This window comes from Falco naumanni, chromosome W (genome assembly GCF_017639655.2).
Source record: "Falco naumanni isolate bFalNau1 chromosome W, bFalNau1.pat, whole genome shotgun sequence".
Classification (NCBI taxonomy): domain Eukaryota; kingdom Metazoa; phylum Chordata; class Aves; order Falconiformes; family Falconidae; genus Falco; species Falco naumanni.
In genome coordinates, this window is record NC_054079.1 from 18,131,135 (window position 1) to 18,137,134 (window position 6,000).

Below are 6,000 nucleotides of genomic sequence, written 5' to 3' on the forward strand. Positions count from 1 at the left end.
CTGCAGGAGCCAGCTGGGAACTACTGGCTTGATATAGAGCTTAGTCCAACACTCAGTGAAATGAATGGGACTTTATTTCTAAAAGCCATTCTGGGGAATATTATAGAGTGGTTTAAAAATAGAATCATAGAATGGTTTTGGGTTGGATCATCTAGTTCCAACCCCCCTGCCATGGGCAGGGACATCTTCCACTAGACTGGGTTGCTCAAAGCCCTGTCCAGCTTGACCTTGAGTGCTTCCAGGGGTGGGGCACCCACAATACATATATCATAGTGAGAAGAACTACATTAAATAATCATGAAACCCAGTGGGTGTCACTTATTCCATCCATCCATCCATCCATCCATCCATCCATCCATCCCTCCATCCATCCATCCATCCATCCATCCATCCAGTCTCTTCAGTGGAGAGATTATCACCACACTCAGTATCAAGGGCAGTTCAGCAATAGGTCCCAGGATGGTCTGGAGGCCATGTCTCTAGCAAGAAGCCAAGAATTTCTGGGTCACAGAGCACAGATGTTTGCTGAACTGACTTTGCAGTGTCCCAGTTTTGTCTCATGCTAGCCTGTCCTTCTACTTCAGGTAGTTCAGGAATGGCTCGTCAGTGATGAAGGCTGTTTTGATTGTATATGGAATAATTTGACATATATAATTTTAATATGACATTGTTAACTGTAACCTGAGCACGTATCTGCCCTGACCTTTTGATGACACATAGAGTTAATTTAGCTTGTCCAGCCACTGATTTGCATTCTGTATCACAAAAAATCGTTCTCTCAAAGCACTGAGAATTGCTAAATTCATATGAATGAAGATTTCTTTAAAGTCATGACATTCCCATGTCCAGTTATTACCATACAGCCTTTTTGTATCACTGCTATTACTCTTACTATCCAACTTCTTCCATAGTTTAGCGGTGGACTTGGCAGTGCTGGGTTAACATTTGGACTCGATGTTCTCAAAGGTCTTTTCTAACCTAAACAATGCTATGATTCGATGATTTACTATTAGTATCAACACTCTTCAGCCTGTAGAGATACCGTCCTACCACATCCACCCAATATGACTCACAGACAGATCCTGTTTCTGGTCCCTTAGGAACCAGTGTGTGCTTTTGAGCTCTTTCACTGTGAGATCCCCATGTTTACCTCTTCCTATATTCTCTAATTTTTTAATTTTTTTTTTCATAGTGGACACTCTTTAAGAGCCTGGACTGAGAAGGATGGTTGCTCATGATACTTCAGACATGGTGCTCCCACCTCTTACGTTGATTGCTGAGAAAAAGAAGAACAAAGTTCCACTTTTTGCTGCCCAGGGCTGAGACCATCTACTTATCTGTGTTAATACTGAGTACAAACAAAAATATCCCACATTTTTCAACCCACCAGCAGTAAAAACTTCTCTTCAGACCACAAAAGAAAAGTCATCAAGGTTGGCTTTTGATAGGTAAGTATGTAATGGCAGCCGGAAGTTTTTTCCCCTCTCTATCAATTCAGGTATATTTTCAAGGATTTCTCCATACATGTGCTACAGATCCAGGGCAGCCCGTGCCTCACAGCCCTATAAGCAGCAGTTAGAGATGAGGTCTTTCTAGAAGCAAAACAGGGGATGTGGTGGGGTAGGAGCTGCAATGATTCCTAACTCAAGTCCACCCACATTATGGTCCTAGTTAAAATTGCCTGGGGGAATATCCAGTGGGGATGCCTGTCATCTCCAACCTCTGTCCTCTTGCATCCATCTTCCTTCTCCAAAACCTCATGTTCTATGTCCTGGAGCCAAGGGACTTCAACCCTTTCTCAGAGCCACCTCTGTCCCTTATTATTACTGCTGAAACAGCCCCTGTGCCTCCAGGTCCAAGCCTTTCTCAGCCCCACAGCTCACTCTTCTGCCTGATGCTCCCACCACCTCCCACCTGAGGTTAGGACCACCCACCCAGAGAAGCTGTTGGCTTCTGCCTTGCCATCAGCTTGCCTAATCACCTCTGCTTCTACCTTTCTATTTATTTTGTGGCTTCCATCCCAATAATCATCATTTAGGTATTTCCAGAACCCAGGAGTTCAGTGGTGTAATAGCAATTTCAAGGGGTAGTGAGTTATCACCTGTGGCAGAATCAGTTGAATTCCCACCTTCCCTTTCCTCACTCCCTGCCTCCTATTCCAGCTCCTCCACCACGGTTTAGCTTCCTTTTATCGGTGATAACGCATCTGTCTGCAGGGTCACGTTCCAGCCTCAAGTAGTGAAATGCTCCAGGGTGAACAGAATTTTCTACCTCCACGAGATGAGTGTTCCTCATCACAACAGAGAAATACAGAGAAGGGGCTAAAAAATATCTTCAGCTGCTTTTGGCATCAGAAAAAAGATGACAAGGATTTGTCCCTAACTTATCCTTGTGAGCAAGTAAGTCCCTATATGAGGTACCTTATTTAAGGCCTTTTATTTCACAGCAACGCTAACACACGATGAGCTGATGTTTAGAAATCAAGCAAGCACATAACTAATTTCAGAGAGTACCATTGCAGATTAGTTTGGCCCAGAAATTAAAGTGTTTCCCATCTGCTTTCGTTCATGATTGTTAATTAATTGGTAGGTAATAAACATGGACACTAGTTTTGACAGCTCTGCAGCAGTAGAAACATGAATATAGTATGGACAGGCTTTCCTGGTGTTATTTTATTAAGTCACAGTCCAATTCCCAGGAAAAAGCCACTGCAGAGAAGATGTGAGAGGGTTTTTTTTGTTTTTGAAGAGGTGTTTTCAAGCATCTGCCGTCTTGGAGGGCACTGTCCTTTGAGCCTGACCTTGCTGGATTACTGTGGAATTGTCTCTTTTTAACAGTTCCAGCCCCAGACTGGGATGGATGGTTGAAGTCCTGGGCCAGCCTTGGGGTACACACTGAACCCACAAGGCAGTCTGATTTAACTCCTTGTTTTGCTACCAGCTGTTACACATGGTCTTGTGTAAGCCGTGCCAGTGGATTTATCTCTCTTCGTATTAATTGCCCAGGTTCTTCCCAGAGCAAACCTAAGTGCTGCCAATTCATTGTTGCAAGGCAGGAGGAGATACCTCTGGTGTCTGGGTAGCTGCTGGATTAGGCACCCTGACCTTCACATGGTTAAATTTGGGGGATATGGATTTATCCATAGGACAAATCCTCAAGGGAACCATTTAGAAATAAGATAAAAGTTTTGGGGGATCAATGCCTCAATTCCACTGCACTTCAGTCACTAATGAGTGGGTAAGGAAGGAATAATGATCATAAATAAGCAGAAAAGTGCAATAAAAGTTGCTGAGGCACTGGGATGCAGCGAGGATGCAGATGGCTGGACAAGGTGCTGTGCTCTTAACCCGTGAATGCCTGTCCCAGGAATTAAAGCCAAAATCCTTCATGGTGAGACCCCTCCCTGGTCTCCCCAAGCTCTCTCCTCCCCACTCTGCCCAGTGCCACTTCTCCGGCAGAGATGGCAGATATGTGTCCGCCTCAGTGAGCCAGGACAGGCAAGTGCCAGTCCCATTGGGACAAACTCAGAGATCTCCTGGACGTGCAGTCAGCTGCTGCTTGCTTGAAGGGGTAGCACTTTCCCAAACCTCATTATCTGAAGAAACATTATAAATGTGTTAATTTGGCCAAGTTTTAGGAAGGTACAAGTTAGAGCATCTACTTTGCCTATTTATATTTGCTGCAGCCAAGGGAGCAGAAAGACCATTAGCAGCTCTACCAGTCTTTTAACATTGGGTCTAAACACCCCTAACCCCAGAGGGCTTCATAGCAGTAGGAAAAGCCCCACACTTGTAAGGTCTCCAGCCATTTATTACTTTTTTTCTATCATGATTACCTTGGCTCCAGAAAGTTTTAATACTGTTCAAAATTCAATCCAGTTTTATTGACATCTCTAGTTTTGCCAAACAGTTAAACTGAAGCAGATGTCATGAATTCAGTCAATCAATATTCATTTAAAACTGGACACCCATATGTAAGCATATTCTCTCCTTGGCAATGAGTAAGGATGCTGAACAATCAATCCACACTTGTATTTAAACTCGGCGACCGTATTTTCAACCCCCCACAATAAGGCAAAATTGAATGGTTGAATAAGACAACATGTGATTTCTGTTATGTTATTATTAATAATTAATAATTCACTTAATAACACAGCAGGAGCCTAATCCAAATCCCACTGATGTCAATAGATTTCTTTCCAGTGCTCTCGGTAGCACCAGAACAGACACAAAGGCCCAGGTTTTCCATGGTATTTAAGCATCTACATCCCATGCTGAACTCAAATACCTCCTGCTTCACGGCCCCTTAACTCAGAACAAGGCAGTGAGGTGATTGCAATCCATGGTGAGCAATGGAGAGTGAGCCAAGGGCGGTCCACTTCTAAGAGGGTTCAGATTTAAATTTGGGCCTTACCACACTGATGGAAGATGCCCATCTCCTCTATTATGCATATACACCCTCTATATGTAAGATTTGTCTTTATTCTACCATACTTCAACATAACACGCAGATTGCCTGAATTGTTAATAGCTATCATATGGTATCTGCATCCCTGTTGTAGGCTCTGGCTGTGTGCAGTCAGCAGCTGACGTGTAAAACATAAGATCCAGGAAACACCAAGTGGTTAAGTTTACTTAAAACTTTCCTTGGCCTTTTCTTGGCTGCCGTGAACATCTTTAAAGCAGCTTCTGAGAAGTCCCATGGCAGCCAGACACCAAGGACCAGGACAGCTGGACCTTCAAGCAAATATTATTGTTATTATTACCGTTTTGCCTCCCTAATTAACCAGTTGGGCACTTGCCAGCTCTTTATATCTATATTGTAAGGGTTGTTTCCATGGGGTTTAGGCAGACAGTCTTACTTTAAGATCCTTATTGATCAGCTGCCATTCTCACCTGGTTAAAGCACTCCTCCAGGGAACTCTCTCTAAGTGCACACAGTTACTCTCATGACTGGCTTGTAAACAGGTTTTAATGGAGCTATTAGTGTAAAAGGACAGGAAACTTTCAAAAACAGCCTTTTAAATATTCATGAAGATGTTTAATCTGGTGCTTAATCACCACTGTTTCCATATTGCAAGAGGGGGAGGCTATCAACAGGGCATTAATAAACACTTTTAGACCCACAATTGATGCCCAAATGACAGCCAAACTTTTAACAAAGCACGCCTCACTTTTTGCAGAAGAGCTCCCCAAAAGTGGTGTCCAAGGAGAGCATTAGCTCCCAGGAGAGGAGGTTCAGGGCTCTGGGCTCTTGCCTACACCAAGTATGGCTTGATCCGTACCTTCTGCTCTGCTGTGCCATGTGCTCCTGGGTCTGACCGACCACATGCAGGCATCAAGGTGGGCATGTCTGCCAGAGTGGGGGGTCCAGAGCCCCAGGGGGATCACCCAAAGGGAGCTGTGCCCAGGTGGGATGCACTGTGTCCTGTGGCTGTCCCCCACCGGGGCTGGATGGACCCTCCAGGAGATGCCACCTTCTCCCCACTCCTAATAACAGGTTCATTCACTCATGTTTCCTCTCCAGCAAAGCCCTGGCTCAGATTTTCAGCTGGCTGAACTGGTGTAAGAGCATGAAAGACCCTATATTTAACTGGCTTAACCAGTGCTTTTGTCTCAATGTCCCACTGTCCATAACCCCTCCTGACCATGTGTGTGCTTATACTCATCCACACTCTGCTCTGCTCTGCCCCAGGAGCCTCAGGACCTGTGTAAAGGAGGATTGAGCTAAACACAGAATTTCAGCCCAGCTTCTGTATTGCTTTGGGGATGGATTTTAGCCATTTCTTTGGTAATTTTTGTAATACATGCTTTATTTTCATTTAAAAAGTAAAGGTGGAAAGGATAGCATTTCCCCAGTGGGAGAGCCTTCATGCAATTTTAAAAATGTGCATTATTTAATCCAATAGGCATTAAGATGCCTTGAGCTGTTAACACCTGTTGTGGAAATCCATAATACACAGGCTTGAAAAAACAACCCTGAGAGACCCATAAAGGTTCC